Source organism: Zootoca vivipara, chromosome 2 (assembly GCF_965207765.1).
Source record: "Zootoca vivipara chromosome 2, rZooViv2.hap1.1, whole genome shotgun sequence".
Taxonomy (NCBI): domain Eukaryota; kingdom Metazoa; phylum Chordata; class Lepidosauria; order Squamata; family Lacertidae; genus Zootoca; species Zootoca vivipara.
The window spans coordinates 9,664,704-9,688,310 of record NC_142584.1 but is presented as its reverse complement, the minus strand read 5'-3'; positions in this window follow the sequence as shown (position 1 = coordinate 9,688,310).

The following is a 23,607-nucleotide window of genomic DNA, read 5'->3' as shown; positions in this document are numbered from 1 at the left end:
CAGTGGTACCTCGGGTTACAAACGCTTTGGGTTACAAACTCCGCTAACTCAGAAGCATAGCTGCCAAGTCTCCCGTATTCCCCGGGAAATCCCCGTTTTTCCAGCCGTTCCCAGCTGGAAAAACAGATTTTTTTGTTTTTCCCTGGTTTACTTACCGGCCGGGGGAGGCTCCTTCTGTGCATGTCTGGAGTCTCTGGACATGTGCAGAAGCGATTTCTGGCGCGGCGGCCATTTTGGAACGGGGCGGAGCATGCTCAGAAGCGACTTCCGATGCTGCTCTGCCCAGTTCCAAAATGGCCGCAGCACGACTTCTGGCACGGCGGCCATTTTGGAACTGGGCAGAGCATGCTCAGAAGCGACTTTCGTTGCTGCTCTACCCTTATTTTTCCGGCAGGGACTTGGCAGGTATGCTCAGAAGTAGTACCTCGGGTTGAGAACTTTGCCCCAGGATGAGAATGGAAATTGCGTGGTGGCGGCACGGCAGCATAGCAAAAATGCACCCCAGGTTAAGAAGGGTTTCGGGTTAAGAACGGGCCTCCAGAACGAATTAAGTTCATAACCCGAGGTACCACTGTAGATGTTTAATGTACAGTAGTTGGACTCCAGGAAATTCTTATCATATCCTCCAACATTCTTTAGATGGAAATAGGGAAATTTCTCACTCCCTACCCCCCAAATGACCATCCTCGACCTCTCATTTTTTTGTCATGGTCATCCCCCGAGCATTGCCCCTCAGAACCAGTGGATCACACGGGGTTGGGCCTCCACTGTGGCAGCATCTCCTTCTCTTTGCCTGCTCTCCAGCAGCTGCTACAAGTTGCCCAAGAGAGGAGGCCGGCAGCAGTGGCCATGGAGACATTTTATGGAGAGGCAACAGAATGTTCCCTTGCCACCACCGCTTGGGACAAACGCCGGCTCATCCTTCTCCCTGAGCTTGGTGGCGGCAGCACTGGCAGGGGAAATGGGGACATTTGGTGATCAAATAAAAAGCTGTGGTAAGGTAAAGGTAAAGGGACCCCTGACCATTACGTCCAGTAGTGACCAACTCTGGGGTTGCGCGCTCATCTCGCATTATTGGCCGAGGGAGCCGGCATATAGCTTCCAGGTCATGTGGCCAACATGGCAAAGCCGCTTCTGGCGAACCAGAGCAGCACATGGAAACGCTGTTTACCTTCCCGCTGTAGCGGTTCCTATTTATCTACTTGCATTTTGACGTGCTTTCGAACTGCTAGGTTGGCAGGAGCTGGGACCAAGCAACGGGAGCTCACCCCGTCACAGGGATTTGAACCGCCGACCTTCTGATCAGCAAGCCCTAGGCTCAGTGGTTTAACCACAGCGCCATCTGGGTCCCCATACGGCTTTCATAATTCCGGGACTGTCCCTAGAAAATCAGGACACTTGGAGGGTATGTCTTATAAGATCTTTGTCAATATGGGTCATTTATGATGCCCATCCATGGCTGGCTCCTGGTTTGAGGGGGGTCTGGGCAAAGTGTCCTCTGTAGAGCCACCTCCTCTGCTGGTGGGCCCTGGTGGGCTTACCTGGTAATGGTGGCAGGCAGGTGGCAGCAGCCCTCCAAGCAGCACCAGTTGGCTGGCAGCTGCCATGGTCCTTTCCCACAGTGCCCCAGAGCAATGCTATGCTGGGGGCATTGTGGAAAGCTAAAATAGCAGCTAGGCACAGCCACTCAGAGTACCGGGTCCGGTTTTCTTTCTCTTAATTGTCCGTCCAGAATAGGCATTGGCAGGGCCGGCTCTAGGGGTAGGCTGGGTGGCGCGGGGCTGGTAGGTGGGGCACTGCGTGGCGAAGCCACACGGAAGCCGTGCTGTGCGCCGCGCCCACCAGGGCGGGGGCGCCAGAGTGATCTCCGCACCACGGCGCCAGGGCGCCCGACATGCTTGAGACGGCCCTGGGCATTGGTGGTAGGCCCTGCCAGAGTACTGGGGCTACAGCTCCTGTGTTGAAAAACAGGCTTCGGGCCCAACAACTGGCTCTAGAAAAAGAGGTTGAGGGAGGCACTGAAGGACCAACACCACTTCACCCTTCTCTCTGTGGAAGCACAAATCATGTCAATTATTGACTTTGGGAACTCTGTGATATGATAAGGGCACCCTGCACGTGCTCATATGTCCTCCGTTCCCCAACAATTTCACATGCATGGAGAAAACCCTAGAAAGTATGCAGTGTGAGTGATTCCCAGTGGCTTCTGGAAGAAGAAGAGGAAAGCATCAGCAAACCCTGGTTCAAATTCAGGCTGCGTTTCCCCCGAAGCCCACGTTTAACTTGTGCCGCATGACAAGATCTGATAGATCTTCTTCTTGGCCCCACCCAGTTGTGCTCCGCAGCAGTAACACGCCTGGTAATTGCTCCGCTGGCTGTAAATCAGGCCTCCAATTCAATGTAAATATGACTCATGTGAAAATCCATTTCTGCTCTTAGCGAGTGATTTAATGCAGCACCTGCCTGTCTGCTCACGTCACAGCCCGAGAGCCCGGCAACTTCCAAGGGACAACAGGCAGCTGTGCTGATGCAGCAGAGCAGATAACGGCAAGACGATGGGATGCCGAAACAAAACCCTGCCACTCTGTGGGAGAAGTGGGTAAATTCAATTGCTCCTGCAGGAAAAGAAATCCTCAGTTGAGAGAGGGAGAAGGGAAGGGACAGCGAGACCATCTGGTCAATTTATCAGGGATAATATTCCTAGCTCCATTATGGGCTTGTGTAGGCTGCTGCTTGCAGTTTAAAGTGGGTTCAGTGCACCCTTTGCCTGCATTCTTTTTGCACTGTCCACATGATGCTGTGGACTCCCAACAAAAAATTGCACGTTGCCCAGCTGCAAAAGTATTGAAGTGCATTTTGTGGCTGCTTTTTTAAAAAGTGTGTGGTGATGTTTTGCCTCACTTGGAGGCAGCAATGCTTCTGAATACCAGTTGCTGGAACACGCAGGAGAGGAGAGTGCTATTGTGCTCAAATCCTGCTTGCTGGTTTCCCACAGGCATCTGGGTAGCCACTGTGAGAATGGGATGCTGGACTAGATGGGCCTTTGGTCTGACGCATCAGGCCTCTCCTTACGTTCTTATGGGTGCCATCTGCCAACAGCCCTCCTCTACTTCTGTGGGTGAGGCATTTCTTAGAATCATAGAATCGTAGAGTTGGAAGAGACCAGAAGGGTCATCCAGTCCAACCCCCTGCCAAGCAGGAAACACCATCAAAGCATTCTTGACATATGCCTATCAAGCCTCTGCTTAAAGACCTCCAAAGAAGGAGACTCCACCACACTCCTTGGTAGCAAATTCCACTGCCGAACATCTCTTGCTGTCAGGAAGTTCTTTCTAATGTTTAGGTGGAATCTTCTTTCTTGTAGTTTGAATCCATTGCTCCGTGTCCGCTTCTCTGGAGCAGCAGAAAACAACCTTTCTCCCTCCTCTATATGACATCCTTTTATATATTTGAACATGGTTATCATATCACCCCTTAACCTTCTCTTCTCCAGGCTAAACATACCCAGCTCCCTAAGCCGTTCCTCATAAGGCATCGTTTCCAGGCCTTTGACCATTTTGGTTGCCCTCTTCTGGACACGTTCCAGCTTGTCAGTATCCTTCTGGAACTGTGGTGCCCAGAACTGGACACAGTACTCCAGGTGAGGTCTGACCAGAGTGGAATACAGTGGTACTATTACTTCCCTTGATCTAGATGCTATACTCCTATTGATGCAGCCCAGAATTGCATAGGCTTTTTAGCTGCTGCGTCACACTGCTGACTCATGTCAAGTTTGTGGTCTACCAAGACTCCTAGATCCTTTTCACATGTACTGCTCTCAAGCCATACCCTGCAACATTTCTCCGATGAAAAGAGGGACATCTATCTTGGCAGGCACGTTGTTTTAAAACCTGCTCTTTTGTGCAAAAAAAAGAGTAGCTGTGTAAGTGTCCACGATGGCTCTCTGGTTTCTGGAACTCAGGGTGTTGGCTGAAGGGCTCATTGAGGAGAAGGACAACAACACGGTGCAAATGCATCCCTTCAGTGCAAATGCAACACCCATCAGTGAGGATGGGAAACGATGAGGCGGTTTTTCGTGTGCTGGTGAAATTTCTCATGTGTGGGCGTGGGCACATGTGGAAAATCAGATTTGTGTGGCCCATTAACACTCTGGTGTGTACACAGTCTCCGTCTATTGTCCCGGCTGTGGGGGTTTAGTTAACAAATGGGCTTAATGGTCTTGGAGTGTGCGCTCTTTATTTTTTGTATGGTATCTTACAAACGATTGTAGTTAAGCAGTATATAATTCGTTTGAATCAATGGAAGTAAATGAAACAAATCAGAGTCTGCCCTGTGATGTCTTTAAAGTTAAAAAGTGTGATATATATATATATATATATATATATATATATATATATATACACACACAGTGGTGCCTCGCTAGACGAATTTAATTCGTTCCACGGGTCTTTTCTTATAACGAAAAATTCGTCTAGCGAATCCCATAGGAATGCATTGAATTTTTTGTGAATTTTTTTTTGCCCATAGGAACGCATTAATTGAATTTCAATGCATTCCTATGGGAAACCGCGATTCGCTAGACGAATTTTTCATAAAACACATTCGTCTAGCAAGGCAACCTCCACTTGAAAAATCCTTTCGTTAAGCGCAAATTTCGTTAAGCAGGGCATTCGTTAAGCGAGGCACCACTATATATATGTGAGTGACTTGTTTTTTATATGATTGTGACTGTGAGTGACTTGTTTTTTATATGATGTTTGTCTATAAATATGCTATTTTCCTTGATGGTGCAGAATGAATGAATGAATGAATAAATAGAATTGTAAAATAAAATACAGAATATCCTTGGCAAGTTAGCGGGCCCCTACCAGACACCCTTTTTATTGCACATTCATAATGCTACTGGGGTGATCATATGTGCTTTCAGTACTATTTGCACCTGCAGAGGTTTTGGGGGCAGCTGTACTACTTCACTTCCAATTGGTGCACATCCTGTCACTCCCTGCTGAAATCCCATATCTTCTTATACCGTTACTGTAAACATTCTGGTTTGTTTTTGGTCTGTTTTTGCTGTGCCACGGTCTCTCCGAAGAGCAATAATGTGGTAGTGTTGCAGAGCAGCTAATAAAGCAGAATAAATCCACCCCTAACGCAGTCCTGTTGTGTCAAGAACATGTTGCAGGACACAGCCGCAGTAAAACACCAGTCTGGAGGGGCCCAGAGGGCTCTTGATGCGCCTCTTTTTTTAAAAAAAAAATATTCCAGGTTATATGATTATGTGTGACCAAGAACAGGGACATTATCTTTGGTGGGCGGATTTCACAATTCCGTGGAGAAGCAAAGTGACCTGTGAATGACCCAAGTTGGTGAATTGTGAAACTGAAACGCCCTGGGATTCCTTGGCTGCGTAGGCGACTCACAGGCTTGCCAATGTTTCCTTCCCCTCTTTTTGAGCAAGGCTCCTGTGCGGGCCCAAGTCATTTTTAAACAACCAATTTTATTTTATTTTAGTTTCATCAACAGTGATTTTTCTCTGATAAAAACCTCAACTCAGTCCACACGGATTTTGTTATGCGTATTTGTGGGCTCTGTTTAGTTTCTGGCAATACTTGTGTAGAAGTGAGGATTTAGGTAGGTGCCACTTTTCTTGATGCGGTGAGACAAGTTCCTACATAGTTTTTGAGGCACGGGGGAGCCTTGCGTTCCTTTGTCTTGTGCACTTGTGTACTTCCGCCCCAGCTTTCAGGCAGCTGTGTAAAAAAGCCCATCTGCTTAGGAGATCCTTGAGCACGGATAACTGCTATCAATCCTCCATGGTTCCTTACGGTTGAGATTATGGATGGCTGGGAATCTTTTATGCTGCTCCTGGATTAATATATCTCTTGATTTCAGTTTTGTAGCCTGCACATCACCCCTAGCCCAGTCACAGCGATTTCCCAGTGTAAGCTACCTTGAGCATTTAGAAAATGTGGCATAGAATGTTTTAAATTTTCTTTTAAAAGGCTTTAGGAATAAAAACCAGTACTTCATTTCAGTGCAGAGCCCTGAAACCTCGATTTAAATCACACGAATGTGCTGTTTCTCTCTCTCTCTTCCCGTCCTCCCCACCTGGCAGCCATGCCTTCTGAGCTGTGCAAAGCAGAGACCAATGTTAAACACAAACCACCTGAACAACTCTGTGAGGTAAGAAGGATTACTAGGAAGTAGGGCCCTGTAAGCAGCTTTGAGCTTTAGTATTTTCTTATTTTCCAAATTGTAGCACAGGATAAAAATAGGATTTTTAAAAATAGGCAACTGCACCTCTGTTTTCTGGGGTCTCATGGCTTGGGCTTTCTCTCCAACACAGCCTTCCTCCATTGCTTTCTAACCTTCCACTCATCTCCATTGCAACTTTTTATTTCGACTACTCAAGTCAATACCTGCAATAGTCAGCTGTGTGGACTGCTTTGAATGGACCAGCACACAAGCTCAGCATCTGGTACATCTGGACTTTGGGAGCAGGGAATCCATTAAATGAAAGATGTCCTAATAGTGTTCATCTCCTAAGGCAGATATAGCCAACATGGTGCGCTCTGGATGCGGTTGGACTACAACTCCCACCTCCCATGGCCTTTGGAGCTACTGGCTGGGACTGATGGGAGTTGAAGTCCAGCAACAACTGGAGGGCACCAGGTGGACTAACCCTGTCCTAAATGTATATGTACACTACAGATCCATTTAACAGTTGCCATAAGAACAGGGATTTATTTTTGCAGCCAGAACTCACCGGAACTCAGTTCTGGCACTTCTCAAGTGGGCGCCATTGCCATTATAAGAGAACAAGGGAGGAGTTCATGGTGAATTCTGGCACTTTTTCTAGAAAAATAGCACTGCATAAGAACATAAGAAGAATCCTGTTGGTTCAGGCCAATGACCCATCTAGCTCAGCATCCTGTTCTCACAGTGGCCAACCAGAAGCCTGAAGGCAGGACCCAAGAAAAACAAAACAAAAATCGGGATGGTAGGCTAGAGACAAGTGAATGGACTCTGGCACCCCCCACTCTGGCACAAAAAAGAGGAAGGCCTAATGGTTAATCCAGCCCTGGCAAAGGACACATTCCTGCCATGATGCTCCTCCTCCTGTACATGCATCTAACTCCCTTTACACCTCTTAAAAGGGCTATGCTATACAGTGGTACCTTGGGTTACAAACACCTCGAGTTACAAACACTTCAAGTTACAGACTCCACTAACCTGGAAGTAGTACCTCGGGTTAAGAACTTTGCTTCAGGATGAGAACAGAAATTGCACGGCTGCGTGGCCACGGGAGGCCCCATTAGCTAAAGTAGTACCTCAGGTTAAGAACAGTTTCAGGTTAAGAACGGACCTCCGGAACGAATTAAGTTCATAACCCAAGGTACCACTGTATTGTACATAAAGGGGAGCCAACCAGGTGTCCTTCGGATGTTATTAGACTGCAACTCCACCATCCCTGACCATTGGTCATACTGGCTGGGGCCAATGGGTGTTGGGAGTCCAACATTTGGAGGCCACCGTACGTGGATGCATCCCAAGAGTCTCAGAACCCTGTGAATAGACACTTGAGTTTTCATTTTCGGTGCCAATGTGTGTGAGAGAGACAAAGAGAGAGAATCTCCATACATGTTCAAGCAAAGCTCAAGGGATGATGTGAAGAGTTACTGGGCTAGATCTGGTGCATTGGAGAGGGGCATGGCGCTTAAATATTTTGCTAAGGGACTCCGAGTCCTTGTTCACCTCCAGATCTTGGAGGTCAGGCTGTCTCCTTGGCCTACATCCACGGGAGTGTGTGGAGACCCCCCTTTGTTGGGCCTCAAGAGCTGTGAGCTCATCCCTGGCTGGAAACACGGGTGCTTAGAGGGATGTTTGCCTCCCCCCTTTCAATCGTATTTCTTGCAGCACACACAAAATGAGCAGAGGAACACTCCCAGCAGCAGGCAGGAGGTTAGAGAGAGAGAGAGAGAGAGAGAGAGAGAGAGAGAGAGAGAGAGAGAGAGAGAGAGAGAGAGAGAGAGAGAGAGGTTGTCTCTCAACAGTTTGCCTTTCAGAAAGGAACAGAAAGACGGCCAAACCTGGGAGAGGGCTACTGGCAGAAAGGAGTGATATGAGGCCACAGTAAATTTTAAGAGCTCGGTTGCTTCCAGATTATCTGTTTATTGAGCATTTTGTCTTGATTTGCTTGCGCAAAGCTTGCACAGAAGTTATACAATGTCTGCTCTTTATTGAGCTATACCCGTAGCTCCAATGTCTTTGTGCAGAGGTTATACGACTTCTCATCAATCATTATCCCATACTTTCTAATGCATTTCCCTATCTGTTTTCTTACTGCAAAACCGTTTAAAAAAAAATAGACCCAGGCAGTGCTTTTTTTCTTAAAAAATGTTTAGGGGTACTCTCATTTTGTCTCAAGAAAACCACCATTTTATATAGTTCAAATTGTGGAAAATAAATACAGTAAATGGACAAAAGTATAAAGATTCACAAAAATGTTTAGGGGTATGCATACCTCTGCGTCCCTCCAGAAAAAAAGCACTGGAGCCAGGTTTGTTATTCCAGAGTATCCACTTTAATTGTGCAAACCTGGACTTTCTGGTATGCAGTTGAATCCCTCTTACAAGATAGCGACAGCCTGGAAGTCAGCACATTCAATACAGAAGGCATAGCAAGATCTGCAATTGTCATTTATAGGGGCCAAGAGGACATGATTGGCCAAAGGGAGCCTTCTGGTGGTGTGACCAGCTGAAAAAGAGAATGTGGGTGCCGGACTCTGAGGGTTTTCTTTTTTAAGAAAGTGAGTCTCTAGCCATTCTAGAAATAAGTTTATGAAACAGAATGTGCAGGTGACATCCTAAACAATTTCTGTTAAATGAGCCAGCCCAGCTTCTCCCAGCTGTCAGTGTTTTTAGTCAATGAGTGATGTCAGAGCTGTGAGTTGTTTGGTCCCTAGGCAATAGGACTCCCTGGATTCCCAACAGGGTCAGATTTATAATGCTGCAATTGAAGTAATTGCACCAAGCCCGTGCCAGCAGGGGCGCCAGACTCTTTAAGTTTTTATTTAAGAATAAGAAGGTGTCTAGCCCTTCTAGAAAGAAAGTTGTGAAGTATAATGTGCGGGCAACCTTCTAAGCCAAGGCATCACCAACCTGACCCTAATAGGGGAACGAATATTGTGGTAGGAGAATTGTCATGCCTTTTGGTTTTTGGAAGATGTTGGGGTTGGGGGAAGTGCTGAGGCCATTCCATCTGCTCCACCTTTGGCTACCTATGGAAGGACTTTTTGAAGATGCTGTGCCCATTTGTCTGCTCTTTGCTGCTTGCTGGCCTGGTGGAGCAACTAGCGGGCAGCTGTTGTGACCATGGAGGAGTGTATGCTTGTAGTGGTGGAGGAAGAAGCACAAGGTCCATAATTTTGCTGCTTTGTTGTTGTTGTTGTTGTTGTTGTTGTTTAATGCTTGCCAGCCACATGGAGCAGTAAGCAGGCAGCTACTTTTTTTAAAAAAAAATAGTGTGTTTTAGTGGAGTGCATGGGAATTACTTGTGGCTCATTTTGCCACCTGCGAGCCACGTGTTGAAAAGCGCCGGTATTGGAGGAAGAAAGGTTGGAACCATCTCTTTATTGTTGGGCTTATTTTGCTGCCTGCCAGCATGTGGAGCAGGCAACTACACGAGAGGGATCTCAGTTGAATATGTGTATGAGGGGAGAATTATAGCAACCCTTTCTTATTTCTGTTACATGCCACACAGTGGAGATTTCTCCAAAGCTAGTGGAGGGGCATCATCATCATCATCTCCTTTTCCTGATTGTTTCTAAGGTGGTTTTTTTTGGGGGGGGGGAGCACAGAACTAAGGCCCGGGGGCCGGATGCTGCCCAATCGCCTTCTAAATCCGGCCCGCTGACGGTCCGGGAATCAGCATGTTTTTACATGAGTAGAATGTGTCCTTTTATTTAAAATGTATCTCTGGGTTATTTGTGAGGCCTGCCTGGTGTTTTTACATGAGTAGAATATGTGCTTTAAAATGCATCTCTGGGTTATTTGTGGGGTATAAGAATCCGTTCATATTTTTTTTCAAAATATAGTCCAGCCCCCCACAAGGTCTGAGGGACAGTGGAGCGGCCCCCTGCTGAAAAAGTTTGCTGACCCCTGGTTTACAAGGTGTTTTTTTGGGGGGGGGGTGTAGTGCTGAGGCATCATCATTACCACCACCACATTTTTCCTGGTTTCTCCCCCCCCCGGGGGGGCACCCATTTCAAAGTATCATTCTTATCATCACCTTTTCTTCCTGCCTGATCCACAGCAGGCCCTGTTCCCAAATTGTTTGAGGGCAGGAAGCATTCTTATTACCATCTCTTTATGCACCTCTGATTTTGTCACAGTCACGTTTATTTAGGATCCCCCAAAGGGAGCCCCACGGACCATAAATCTGCCACTAAGGGAATTGCAACAGGTGCAGCTGGAACCATTCGGTTGTTTAAGTGAGAGAGGTATGAAGAACCTCAATCCCTTGCAAGCTGTGGTCAGATGCAAAGGGGGCACTTGCACCTTTAATAGTTGCAGCCTTGGATTCGAACAGAAATCAAACATTGCTCTTAAACATTGCTCTGGCTCCCTCTCCAGCTTGCTGCTTTGCTTCTAGATCACTTCACTGCAAGTTCTCGGCTCCAAACTCTGGCTTTGTCTGTTGAAGGAGAGGGGCCCCACCCATTTGCTGCCTTGCACTGAGCCCCTTAATCCCCCTTAATGGCTCATCACCCAGGCTATCACTTCACCAGGAGGCTATTCTGGCTATTCCAAGAATTAAGGCTGGATTAAATTCTAACACTTGCTGGATGCAGGGATTAGAGAGGTCTGGCACATAGCATAACATCCAAACTCATAACAATATATAGCTGCCATTTGCTTTGCAGCCACGTTCTTCTTGGCTCAGGGTTCCCAGCAGGGCTGATCCTGCTTTGATAGAGCTCATCCTATTCCCCATCCCTTTTGATTGTAAGGCTTTAGTTCCCTCATATTTGGTGAAAATTCCATTCAGGTTTGCCAGGAAAAAAATCCAGCGCCTGTTACACTTTATAGCTTCCAACACGTCCTATGCCTTTTACCGATGTGGCAACTTTGATTTGTGGCTCCACGAGGAATTATGGCCTGGTCTGTAAGAGGTAATCTTGGGTGGGGTGAGGGGGGCCCCCATGTTGTGTGTTTTTAAAAACAGAACAAAATCCACACCTATATAAAAAAAACCCTGCTTCTTAGTGATGGGCCTGATTTAAAAAAGAGAGAGAGAAATGCAGAGTTGGAAAGAACTCTAAGAAATCTAACTGCCCCTTTTTATAAGCCCTGCACCCTTCCTAGCAGCTGATATGAACATTAAATGGGCAAAGATTTCCCCAGCTGCTAGATTTCCACGTGGCAGACTGCAATTAAAGTTTCAGGAGCAAGGCTGGCTCTAAGCATTTGTATAGTGCTTGAGAGTGTTCGCAGAAGCATAAAATTGGAAGGGACCCTGAGGATCATCTAGGCCAGGCATCCCCAAACTTCAGCCCTCCAGATGTTTTGGACTACAATTCCCATCATCCCTGACCACTGGTCCTCTTAGGTAGGGATCATGGGAATTGTAGGTCAAAACATCTGGAGGGCTGCAGTTTGGGGGTGCCTGATCCAGGCCAACCTATGCAGTTGAGTCGGACACGACTAAACGACTAAACAACAACTCTCAGCACCCATAACAAACTACAATTCCCAGGATTCTTGGGGGGGGGAGCAACAACTGTTTAGAACAGGGGTCAGGTCCAGACATACGCAGAAGCGACTTCCGGTGCCGAGTTGCCCGTGTCTGCATCTCTGGGCACCGGAAATCGCTTCCGGCAGCACTCGGCAAGTGAGCGAGCAGCCAGCCGCCGAGCGAGGTGTTTTACCGGGTGGCGGCTGGCTGCTAACTCAAGTGGAACCCCCAGTAAAGACAGGATCCAGGGCTGAAGAAGCCCTCCTTTATGCACCCAAGTGTTGCACCAGCTCACCCTCATGTACTCCCCCCCCCACCGGAAATGCCAGAATTACAATAAGAAAGTAGCATAACCGTGGCTGCAACCCGGAGGCGAGTCCGAGAAGCCACCGTTCCGCCTGCGTCGGGCTCTGCTGTCATCAGCGCGCCGAAAAAGAGACATCTCTCTGCTACCAGACCCACGTAGCCTTTGCCTTTTGAGGACCCCAATGAACGCCCCCCTCCTCTCTCCCCCCCCCCAAGCAAGTCGCATGTCACATGCTGCGCGCAGAAGCGGACAGTGGAGCTTGCCTTGCTGAGGAAGCCGGCGCCAAAGCCCGACATCTTGGTCATGACCCAAGTTTGTAGCCAGGGCTCCTGGGGCTCTGGAGTGTGCGGGGCTCCGCTCTCCCTACCTGTCTCTTTTCCTCTCGCCTGGGTGGCGCTTGCCCTTTGCCCCCGTCGCCCGCTGGCGTCTTGCCCATAGCTGCCAAGTTTTCCCTTTTCTCGCGAGGAAGCCTATTCAGCATAAGGGAAAATCCCTTTAAAAAAGGGATAACTTGGCAGCTATGGTCTCGCCCCAAGCTGCCTGGCCAACAGGGAGGGAGAGGAGCTGCTTCCTTTCATATCCGGGACATTTACGGGGTATTTTACAATCTGGGGGTGCAGCGGGAAACAGATTTAAATTCAGGGGTTTCCCGCCAAAAACTGGAGGGTTGACAGCTATGGGCTGGACTATATTTTGAAAAAAAAAAACATTGAACGAATTCCTATGTCCCACAAATAACCCAGAGATGCATTTTAAATAAAAGCACACATTCTACTCATGTACAAACCCGCTGATTCCCGGACCATCCGCGGGCTGGATTAAGAAGGCAATTGGGCCACATCTGCCCCACCCCCGGCCTTAGATTGCCTACCCCGGTTTAGAGTGCTGTCCAAATGCTATAAATGTATGGTGTGAAAGTGGCTAGTCTTTGTTTCTGGGGCGGTTATATGACGAGCATTCATCCTGATTAGCTTGTGGGATGTTTACATGTCTTCCCATTAGTTGTTTATCCATCCAACACTTTCCAATGAACTTCCCATTACTTTCCAGAAAGTCTGGTTGCGTTTTTCTAAGTTGGGTAAGTTGCGCTAGGGATGACAGAGTGCTGTAATCCGCTTTAATTGTGCAAACCTAAATTTCTGGTGTGCCCTTGAATCCCTCCTGCAAATTACTGACAGTCCGGAGGCATCCAAATCCACTTTTAAAAAGCATCAGGCTTTTTGTGGTTTGGAAAGTGACAGAGAGATGCTTTGAAAAGCGTGGAATGAGCACATGATTAATGGCAAGATGTATAAACACCCTGTAAGAAAATCAGGATGGATGCCGTAAAAATGGTCCTTGTTGGCTCACAAACAAATCAGAATGAATGGTCAATAAAGACCAGGTAAAATCTAAACTCTGTGTAAACTTTACATGGGAAAATTAGGATGAATTTTCCCCTATCCACTCATGGGAGGAGTGTGCTTCTCCAGAGATGGCTGGTGATTCCTGCAAGATGAGAAGGCAGACTTCTTGGCACTCAATGTTTATTTATATTTTTGATGGAGCCTACAAGAGCCATGGTTGAGTCACAACTCATCTCCCTATTTGGAATATTCATGCCTCCCAAAAAATCAACTCTGGGGCTTCAGAGGAGTGCTTTCATTGCCCCCCCCAACCCCCTCTGATAAACTGTCAGACTCAGCATCCCCTCCTCCCTTCTCAAATTACTTTTTGACCCAGAGTAACTGTTTTTATAGAGCTTTTGGCTGTCACGCACAAAGCCTTCCCTTCCTGCCCAGGAAGCTGGGGAGTTATGGAATTTGTCTGCTTTGAAAGCCTCGGTTTCAGCTCGTCTGGTCTTCTTTGGCTGTAAACTGTCTTTCTCAGCCTGAAATGTGTGGAAAGTTTAGCTGCTGCCCTCCCTAGCAAAGTAAGATGAGTCTAATGTGAGTTAGGAATTATAAGGGCCGGCCTCAGATCCTTTGTTGCCTGAGGCAGAATATAAGATAGCACCTCCTTTGCCCCGATGTTCCACGTTCAAAAGCTGACCAGACTGGCAGCTCAAATCTTACTTTGACTCTGGCCATGGGGCAGGGTCCCCCACTGTACCTTAGGGCAGCATAGGGGGCACAGGGCAGGTCGTGTGGCACACACAGTAATGTCTGCTCTCCACGCCTCAGTATTTGCTGCCTGAGGCAACTGCTTCATTCTGCCTCATGGTAGGAGTGGCTCTGGAATGGAGGGAGGATGGACACTTGGAGCAGGCATAGGCAATCTCGGCCCTCCAGATGTTTTGGGACTACAACTCCCATCATCCCTAGCTAACAGGACCAGTGGTCAGGGATGATGGGAATTGTAGTCTCAAAAACATCTGGAGGGCCGAGTTTGCCTATGCCTGACTTGGAGGAAGGGCCGTAGCTCTGCAGTGGAGCATTTGCCTTGCATGTGGAAGATTCCAGGTTCAATCCTCAGCATCTCCAGGTAGGGCTAGTGTAGATAGTACTTGACCTAGACAATTAGTTCCTAAGATGTTCCTAAGATGTTGCAGAAAGTGCTCTTGATAAATAAGAAACCGAGGCGAAGGCATCTGCGTTAAACACCTTCTCAACTTGTAACCCGCTTTTCAATAAAATAATTCTTCCCAAAGTGGTTTTACAAAATAAAAAAATACTGTATGACCAATAAAAATATTCCCTAAATTCCAGCTCCATTACAGTCAAGGCTCCAAACAGGTGTTTTTCCTCTGTGGCTTGCTACGAGAGGAAATCGGATCTAAGGAGCCCAGATCTAAACGAATGCTGCAAAAGATATTCACACGCTTCCATGTGTGCATTCTTTCTGTGGTCTTCTTATCCCATCTCACTTCCTTTCTCTGATCGCTGTGAACATGCTTTTGTGACTGGAGCAGCTGGGGCATATCAGAGAAAATTCCTGGGAAGCGAGTTGCAATCACGGAAGTGTTGTGTCCTATAAATCATTATCCCACCAGAGAAAAGAAAAACTATACCGGCACAGCTAGCAAATCTAGAAGCAGCAGCAAGGTAGCATATGTACCAAATAACTGGCAGCCCATGGGCAAGTGATAAGCAATCGACCAATCATCAAAGAGTTTGTTGATGGCTCTCTGCTTTACAACCATCTGGAAGCCTTTGCAACATGGGCGGATATTCATCTCTATTGCGCATCTGTAACAGTACACTCAGGAACATTCCGTTGCAATTGTTTATAATGATGCACACCCACCTGAAGAGACGTGGGTGGCGCTGTGGTCTAAACCACAGAGCCTAGGGCTTGCCGATCAGAAGGTTGGTGGTTCGAATCCCCGCAGCGGGGTGAGCTCCCATTGCTCGGTCCCTGCTCCTGCCAACCTAGCAGTTCGAAAGCATGTCAAAGTGCAAGTAGATAAATAGGTACCGCTCCGGTGGGAAGGTAAACGGTGTTTCCTTGCGCTGCTCTGATTTCGCCAGAGGCGGCTTAGTCATGCTGGCCACATGACCCGGAAGCTCTCTGCTGACAAATGCCGGCTCCCTTGGCCAGTAAAGCAAGATGAGCGCTGCAACCCCAGAGTCGTTCATGACTGGACTTAACTGTCAGAGGTCCCTTTACCGTTACACCCACCTGAAGGGGGGGGACCCCCAAACTAAGACAGCACCTTCTTGCTGGTGTGATGAACTGCAACTGCAATGCAAAGGGATAGTTGGACCAGAGCAGGGGTCAGCAAACTTTTTCAGCAGGGGGCCGGTCCACTGTCCCTCAGACCTTGTGGGGGGCCAGACTATATTTTGAAAAAAAATATGAATGAATTCCTATGCCCCACAAATAACCCAGAGATGCATTTTAAATAAAAGGACACATTCTACTCATGTAAAAACATGCGGATTCCCAGACCATCCGCGGGCCGGATTTAGAAGGCGATTGGGCCGCATCCGGCCCCCGGGCCTTAGTTTGGGGACCCCTGGACCAGAGGTTTCTCACAAGTAGTGTAATGTGAAGGGTGGATTCCCACAGAACTGTGCAGCAGATTGGCTTCAGAGAGCAAGCAGGCATTCCCTGATTTGGGGAGAACTTTCCTTTAAACTCACCCAAACAAGCATATCAGAGAGGCTGCTCTACCATTAGGCAAAGGGAGACAACTGCTTCAGGCAGCACTTTTGGGTACATTGGAAGGGCAGTTAGTATGATTTTTTTTTTAAAAAAAGATTACTTTTACTTCCAGGGTGGGAGAGAGAGATGCTTGGGAGGTTTTTCTGCCAGATACCAAGAGAGGAGGAGGGAGTATACAGCTCTGGCTCAGGCAGCAAAATGATTTGGGCCAGCTCTCCGTATCAGTCACAGATAATTCCTGAACTGACTCTTCGCCCACCCCAAACGCTCAAAGTGTGCTAAATGCATTTTGAGTTCTCCAACAGAGGAGCAAAATGCCCCCTCTTCCCAAATGCACCACCTCATTCACAGGCACGAAATAGAAGGAATTTGTGTCATTTCCCTGAGGGTGTGCATGCCATAGACTTTATTAGGAGTATATTACCAGGGCAGCAAATTGTGTGTGCTTCTCTCTTTCTTCTTTAATATTTCCCCCCCCTATGTATTGCTTTCTTTTTTTGCTTGTGGACTCTTGCAGAATGATGCTGCGTCCAGAGCCATGGGGTGGGCTTGGGGAGACTTGTGGCCTCCACGCCGTCACCGCCAGGAAGAGATCCTTTGCTACAGCTACTGCTGCAGGGGAAATTAAGACTGCTTTCAGATGAGGAACTTAGGGTGTGATCACCAGACCTCATTCATGCACGTTCTGTTGGGATGATGCTGACATCCAGGTGACATAATAACGCACCCACATTTCCCCAGCGCTGCTTCTGCCCTTTTTTTCTTACTGCGGGAAAACCCTCCTTCGGCTGCCATGGGTGAGATGCTTCTCGTGAGATGCCTTGCTCACAGATAGTCCATTGGACTGTCCAAATGATGTAATCCAGTTGTAACCTCTTCTGTGCAAAAGGAAGCCCTAGCACTTATTTTAAAACAAAAGAAGGCTATTTTAAACTGCTTACAGCAGGATTGCAATGTCTGAGCAGCTCTTGGAGCCTCTTGCCTGAAGCATTGATAGAGATGCGGCAGGGGGTGGGTGGGAGGAACAGAACTATTTCTCCACTATCAATGGCAAGTCCACCTCGGAGGAATGCATGGGAAATGATGTGGCTTCTTCTCTTCCAAGGTTTGAGCTGAAAGCACACACCTGCAGCTGGCTGCTCTATGACTGCTGCCTTATCTTCCTCCTTTTCTTGGGGGGGGGGAAGTGCCCTCCCTGTTTGTTGCTCCACTAGGCTGCAGGGAACATCCTTTCTCAGCAGGTGGAGTGAGCTGCAGAGGTAGCGATGGGACAAGGGGAGCAGGGAGATTGTGGGGAGGGAATGAAAAAGTGTGCGCACACAAAAGTCCCTACCCACAACTTTGTTGTTCCTCTAGTAATGGAAACTGGGAATCTAGCAGTGTCAGTGAATTTCCTGCATGTGGGGTGGAGGGAATGGGGCTGGGGGCTGGGGGCTGGGCAATGCAAGCGGGACGTTTGTTTGTGTGTGTGTGTGTGTGTGTGTGTGTGTGTGTGTGTGTGTGTAGGGCGGTGTCATTTCCACCCAGCTTTGCAATGATGGAGAGCATCGCATCTGCACAATTCATGGCCTGCGGGGTGCTCGGCGCAACCATTCCGACACTGCCGGTGAAATATGTGCTTGCCGTGCATCGCTAATGCGGGCCAAGCAGATGGCACCGCAGCCATTAAAGGAATAAATAACGGGCACCGCAGCCTGCCTGGCATGGGGAGTAGGTGCTCTCTGCCACCTGGACAGAACCCTGCTAGCAGGGAAAGGGAGACACCTAATGGTCACCCCTGGACTACACAGCTAGGCAAGGTGTCCTGAACACAAGTTTATCCAGGGATTCTCCCCCCCCCATCCGCTTTGAAGTGGGTGTAAGAATATAGGAAAATCTCAACAGCTTCTAATAATTCTTTATGTGTCTTTGAATGCATATAGCACCTTGTTTTGCTCCAAGGAATCCCAAGGCAGTTTTACCTTTCAGGAGGCTGTTTCAAGGAGCTTTGGCATGTGTGCGTGTTGCATTTTAATTCAGCGATCATCTCCCCCAAGTTCCCATCAGTGTGCCAGGTGGTGAGTAGACAAGGTAACTTCGGGGTCAGCCAGAGTGGTGTCATGATCAGAGTGTTGGGTAAGACCAGGGCGGAACCTGGATTCAAATCCCCAAGCAGCCACAAAATGTACTGGGCGATCTTGGGCCAGCTAGTTGCCATTGCTTAGCCTCCGCTTCCTCGTGGTGATGTTGTGGGAGCATGAAGTGGCAGGACAGCACACACCATGTACACGGCCCTCAGCTACTTGGAGAAATTGTGGAATAAGCAATATGTAATAATACATATTTTTATGTGCTTTATTGAATATAAAGTACATAATTTACTTCATTGAAAAGTAGCGCACAGAGTAAGAAGAGGCACAAAAAGAAGAAAAAGAAATAGCACCCACGTGGAAAATAAATCAGAACAAACAAAAACTTGTAAAGGTTACAAAAAATGTTATTATGGTTAACCGGACCTAATATGGTTTTTATGAAAATGAATTCCAAATATAATTTAATTTGTCCGTGGCAAGTCTGTGCTGCTCTGGTTCGCCAGAGGCAGCTTAGTCATGCTGCCCACATGACCCGGAAGTTGACAGGGGTACCTTTACCTTTTTAATGGAGTCCAATAAATTTTAAATACTATTTTTTGTACAACAAAAGCAACATGTAATAACATGCCCATGGTGAAAGAGAAAAGTGGCCACAATCAGAAAATCATAGGGTCTAAATCAGAGCTGGGAAACGGTGGCCCCAGAGATATTGCTGGACTCCATCTCTCAGTGTGGTGAGAGTGGTCAAGAGCGGTAGACTTGTAATCTGGGGAACCGGGTTCGCGTCCCCGCTCCTCCACATGCAGCTGCTGGGTGACCTTGGGCTAGTCACACTTCTCTGAAGTCTCTCAGCCCCACCCACCTCACAGGGTGTCTGTTGTGGGGGAGGAGGGGAAAGGAGATTGTTAGCCGCTTTGAGACTCCTTCAGGTACTGATAAAGCGGGATATCAAATCCAGACTCTTCTCTTCTTCTCTTCCTCCCTGACCCTTAGCCATGTTGGCTTGGGCAGATGGGAATTGTAGTCCAGAAACATATGGAGGGTCACAGGTTCCCCATCCCTGGTGTATTGAGTCTCATGTCATAGATAAAAAGCAGTCCCAAGCCTGAAAAATACAGGTGTCCAAGTCTGAACACAGGAGGCTGTCAGGTCATTGGTCCAGGAGGTCAGTACATTGGCCCATCTAGCTCAGAGCTGTCTACTCCGACTGGCAGCATCCCAGGCAGAGAATATTGAGCATCACCTGCTGACTGTTCCTTCTAACCAGAGATGCATGGGATTGAACTAGGGACCTTCTGCATTCAAAGCATTTGTTTGATCATGGAACTCCAGCCACAGCCTGCCTCTCCTAAATTCCCTCCAACCTCTGTCCCTTCTGCTCAGCTTCCTCCTCTTCGGTAGTCAAACTGATCTCTCTCCTCTTCATGCTGTCCTTCCAATTCCATCCCTTCGAAATCTACCCATGGTTTGTTTGTTTGTTGTTTTGTTGCAAAGCCTTTCTGGATCAGTTGTAAGTAAGGCAGGCAGGTGGTGGTTGAGGGCAGATGAAGATTGGTTGGTGGTGGGGCCTAACTGACCAGCCTCCACTGTACTTGTGATACAGAAATTGCAGAAATTAGGCTCTCCACACCGCAAAGCCACAAACTTCCAACAATAGCTGTTGTTGGAAGCTTGTGGCTTTGCGGTGTGGAGAGAATAAAGTTTGAGAAAGAACTTCTTTGAAAAGTCCTTTGAGGTCAGAGCTAAATGGCAAAGAGGGAAACAACCACTCAGAGGTTCTCTGTGGCGAATCAACATACAGACAGTAGCAGCAAATGGTTGCGTGAATCAGTCCAAACTCTCTCCTGATCCTGCTGCTGATCGGCTTAACTGAGTAACTGGTGCTATTGAAGGGAGCGGGGAGAGATTCCTTTTTGTCTCCATCTTCACTTAAAGGTAAAGTTAAAGGGGCCCCTGACCATCAGGTCCAGTCGTGTCCGACTCTGGGGTTGCGGCGCTCATCTCGCTCTATAGGCCGAGGGAGCCGGCATTTGTCTGCAGACTCATGTGGCCAGCATGACAAAGCTGCTTCTGTCGGCGGTTCAAATCCCTGCAACGGGGTGAGCTCCCGTTGCTCGGTCCCAGCTCCTGCCCATCTTCACTTAGTTCAAAATATTATAATTGTCTATCACACTCTCCTTTAGGATGCTTCTAGGGGGGGTGTTTATTGTGGGACTGACGCTCCTCATGCATACATATATTTATATTTTTGCCATGACTGCATGATGTTATCATCATCAAAACACCAGCCTAGATCTCCCCACCCCACCCCATTAATTTAGGGCTACCCTTTTTAAGGATAATTTGATAAATGAGGTGGGATGGGGTGCTCTTGCCAACAACCCATTTGCAGTATCTCAAAGAGCTGTTTAGAATCTGAAGTCCCCTTCTGGAATTTCTTTCCAAGCTATAAAGTCTCCATCCATTTGGCCTTTCCTTGTAGGGCAGGCAACCCAAACCTCTCCAGTATTTTAGCTGTTCTTCCTGGGTCCATATTATACCCTATTTGAGATGGGTTTCCTTTGTCCCCCATGTCAATTACACCCTTTACGGAAAACAACGGCTAGCCTTTGATTTCCCCCCATCCAGCTTGGACTCTTGGCTCCCATCTCTCAAATGAGAGAAGCATCCAAGATTTTGAGAAGAGCTGCTGGTATTTCCTGGGTTATGTCTTCAGCTCCGGTTGGGGCATACAAGCATTGAGTCTGTACTCCCCAAGGAGTCTGGACTTCTGGGTCTAACCTCTCTAATTGGTAGCTCTCCTGGAAAGGTGGAGGGGGGATGGATGTAAGGGCATTTCGTGTCACAGTCAAGCCAAAGAACGCTGCTCTTTCCCATGAGTCTCTCTGCTCGGGACTTAGGTTCATGCTGTTACCACGGCAGCAGCGTTACCTCAGCTGCTGCCTGGGCATAATTAGGTGGGGCATAAATCACAGATGCCTGGCACAGATGCTGGGACTGGCGTTGTCCTGCCGGCTCGACGTCTCTGAGCCCAGCCAGGTCATGGGCTGAGTTCTCAGGGCCCACAGTATGGTGCCTCCCATGAGCTCAGGGCACAAAATATTGTCGCCATTGGCGGCCTTCGCTTCTGACAAGGCCAGAAGGGAGTATTCCCCCTGGGATAGGAGTCATCTTGTGGCATCTATCCAGTGCTGAATTAAAATTCATGTCCTAAGCCTGGTGGATTTCTCTCTCTCTCTCTCTCTCTCTCTCTCTCTCTCTCTCTCTCTCTCTCTCTCTCTCTCTCTCTCTCTCTCTCTCTCTCTCTCCCTCTACAGTTTCCAATTTTTGGCAGATCTTTCTGAAATCTGGGTGCCACCTGCATAGGGAAAAAGTAGCTTTGTGCTAGCAGAACTGGACGCCCCTATGGTGGTGTGACTCTGTGGCCCTCAGGTGTTGTTGGACGTAAGATCCCATCAGCCCCAGCAAGTATGGCCAGTGGCCAGAGGTTATGGGAGCTGTTCGTCCAAAAACATTTGGTGGGTCACAGGTTTCCTATTCCTGTGAATCTAAAGTAAGTAGGAAATCTTTGAACCCTGGTGCTCATTGGCCATGCTGGCTGGGCCTGGTTGGGTGGTGGGTTGGACAAGAACATCTGGGAAGCCACAGATTCCCCACCCTCGATCTAGAACAGAGTTTCCCAAACTTGGGTCTCCAGCTGTTTTTGGACTACAACTCCCATTACCCCTAGCTAGAGGACCAGTGGTCAGGGGTGATGGGAATTGTAGTCCAAAACCTGCTGGAGGCCCATGTTTGGGAAACCCAGATCTAGAAGGCCTAAGAGGCCCAATCCCTCTTCTTAATAGGAAAAGCTGTGGCTTGCTAGAATGCAGGCAATCACAGAGACTGTATCTCCTGTGCTACAAAAAGGGAAAGCTCTGGCTATAGGGGAAATGGCATGTCTGCTGCATCAACAAGGCAAATATGTAGAATCATAGAGTTGGAAGAGACCACAAGGGCCATCCAGTCCATCCAGTGTTAGATTCCCCTTTATTCAGGAATAGGGAACCTGTGGCCCTTGGTTCCTCTTGCATGCAAGGCTGAGTTATACCCCTTCCTGTTGTGTGTCTCTATACAGTGGTACCTCGGGTTACAAATGCTTCAGGTTACAAACTCTGCTAACCCAGAAATAGTACCTCAGGTTAAGAACTTTGCCTCAGGATGAGAACAGAAATTGTGTGTCGGCAGCGCGGCGGCAGCAGGAGGCCCCATTAGCTAAAGTGGTGCTTCAGGTTAAGAACAGTTTCAGGTTAAGAACGGACCTCCAGAACGAATTAAGTTCTTAACCAGAGGTACCACTGTACTGAACCCCGTCGAAACGAAGGGTAGCAACTGAAAGAATGCTCTTCTTGGAGGCAATATTCTTACCAAAGCCAGACGAGTCATCACATATTTTGCACCCTTGTCCCGGGCATTGAAAGTTGATTACAACAGCCAGCTCTCTGCATATGCCCAGAGACACTCTCCTCTCCAAACAGGTTCAGAGATCAGGAGGAGGGAGAGGTAAAATAAAGCACCACTAGTCTGCCTAAGAAGTTGTGGAACATTGCAAGTACAGTCGTACCTTGGAAGTTGAACAGAATTTGTTCCAAAAATTCTCGACTTCCAAAACGGTCAAAAACCAAATTGCGGCTTCTGATTGGCTGCAGCCAATCTGATTGGCCTGCAGCCAATCAGAAGCCGCAGAAGCCCATCAGACGTTCGGGTTCCAAAAGAATGTTCACAAACTGGAACAATCACTTCCAGGTTTGCAGTGTTTGGGAGCCAAAACAGACGAGTTCCAGGGTGTTCAGGATCCAGGTACGACTGTACACTATTAGCAGGAGGGGGATTTTTTTTTCCTGCTTGCTTGCCTCCTTGTATACCTGTTTCTGTGAATGCAGTGAAAGGAGAGAGTGCAATAAAAGGACCAGTGAATTATAGAGCCAAGTATAAAAGTTCCTTATAGAACTTAAATAGACTTTAAGCCACCAGCCCTGGAGCAGGGCACATTCCAACCACTTCACCTTCTCTTAATTTTCAACAACTTCCATCTCCAATCAGTGGAGAGGCTGCCATCTAGTGACACTTTTGAGCAAAGTCATTAAAAAAAAAACCCTAGGGCTGAAGCAGAACCAAACGGAGGAGGCTGCCTTGAACATAGCTCCATCTATCTCAATAATGTCTACACGACTGGCAACAGGGTTTTTCAGACAGGGGCTTTTCTCAGTGTTACCTGGAAATGCAAGGGATTGATCTGGGACTTTCTGCCTGCAACAGCTTGTGTTCTGCCACTGAATTCTGTTCTTGAAAGAATTGTCCTTCTTTGCTTTTAAGGTTCAGCTTTGAGCAATTTATTAAACAAACATAAATAAACAATCTGAGCAA